We start from the raw sequence: 1,486 nt of genomic DNA on the forward strand, positions 1-1,486 counted from the left end.
TACATTACTGGAGTCTGTGTTGATACATTTCTACGTATGCAGAAATGATACATTTCTGAACCTTCCCAAAACTTTTAATGTAAAACAAACAAAACAATTTTTTTTCTCTAAAATTGAGCATTGTTATGAAATACTGCCCTGATTATATCTAATAGGTTTTGAAGTTAAATGAAAAACTATGAACCAGCTTTTTAATGTATTTAATGTACCTATATCAACAGCCTACCATTTTAGTTTGGCTCACAATATTAAAATTCGTCCGGCAGTTAGTAAATTCCTAATAAAGTGCATTTTGATTGAGAATTTCCTCCTTTTATCATCTTGCAAAAAGAAAAGATTGGGGGGAAAAAACAGCACTGGAAAATAGATTTACTGAGACTGTTAGAAGCTTTAGTGATTTCAATGGATTATAATTGCTGACCTCACACCATTGAGGCTGGAATTACTTGGGTTTTTTTTTTCTTCTTCTTCCAGCTTGCTATTGGGTGCTGGAAGTGGTTCTTGTGGAGAGGGGAAAAGCCATTAAAAATCTATTATAGCAGATCTTTTCACCCAGGGGGAAAGCCTTCTCATTACTAAGCAGATTGCTAGGGATGACAAGTGGCTCTGTATTTCTTTTTTTATTTTCCTCTGCATTTCCTCTTTGTACCTTTTTGTGTGAACGTCGCCAGTTCATAGACAGACACATGAGTGCCAGGCTGAGGTAGTACGGTTGGGTTACTGCCCTGGTCCTTCATTTGTGTCTGTCGTATGTTTATGTCTGTGCTGTTTGAATCCAGTTAAACTTTGCTGAAACAAACATCAACTTTTAAGCTTATTGCCACTTGCTTTCAGCTGTCATGACTGTTATGGGGTCCATCTATATTTGGATTTTAGCCCCTACACACACACACACACACACACACACACACTTTTCTGGATTTCAAATCTCTCGTAATAAATATGAAAATTCGGCTTAACGTGTTGTTTTCTGTGTATGTGCTAAGTTGATTATGGCTCTGTTTTTTTTCACTTCTCCCTTGGTGCTCGTCTCATGTTCCCTTCATCCATATTTACTGCTTACAGTGTTGACATTAAGAGTAATGGATTCTAATGGTCTCTCTGTGAGTTATTGTGAGAGTTAAATGAACTATCCATTTTTGTTATATATTATGCAGTATTTAAAGTTTCGGGTCATTAAAAGGCAGACGCCACCCTCTGCCTCCCCCTCTAGGTTGCCTTTTACCCCCTGCCAGCTTGTACTGATGCTCCTGTCGCCACGGGCTGCGTTTAATCTGTTTTTCATAAAGCATAATAAGAATATTATGGAATAATTATTTATTTTAGAGTACTTTGTGCTTACCATTGAATTCCACATTGCTTTTCTGACTTTGTATGCAGCATGTGTATAAACACTGGGTATTTCTTAGCCATTGGGTACCACTCTGACCTACAGTTCAAGTTTTATATATCAGTTATTGGCATAGATATGTAGTTCCATGTGTAC

Source organism: Ictalurus furcatus, chromosome 4 (genome assembly GCF_023375685.1).
Source record: "Ictalurus furcatus strain D&B chromosome 4, Billie_1.0, whole genome shotgun sequence".
NCBI classification, from domain to species: domain Eukaryota; kingdom Metazoa; phylum Chordata; class Actinopteri; order Siluriformes; family Ictaluridae; genus Ictalurus; species Ictalurus furcatus.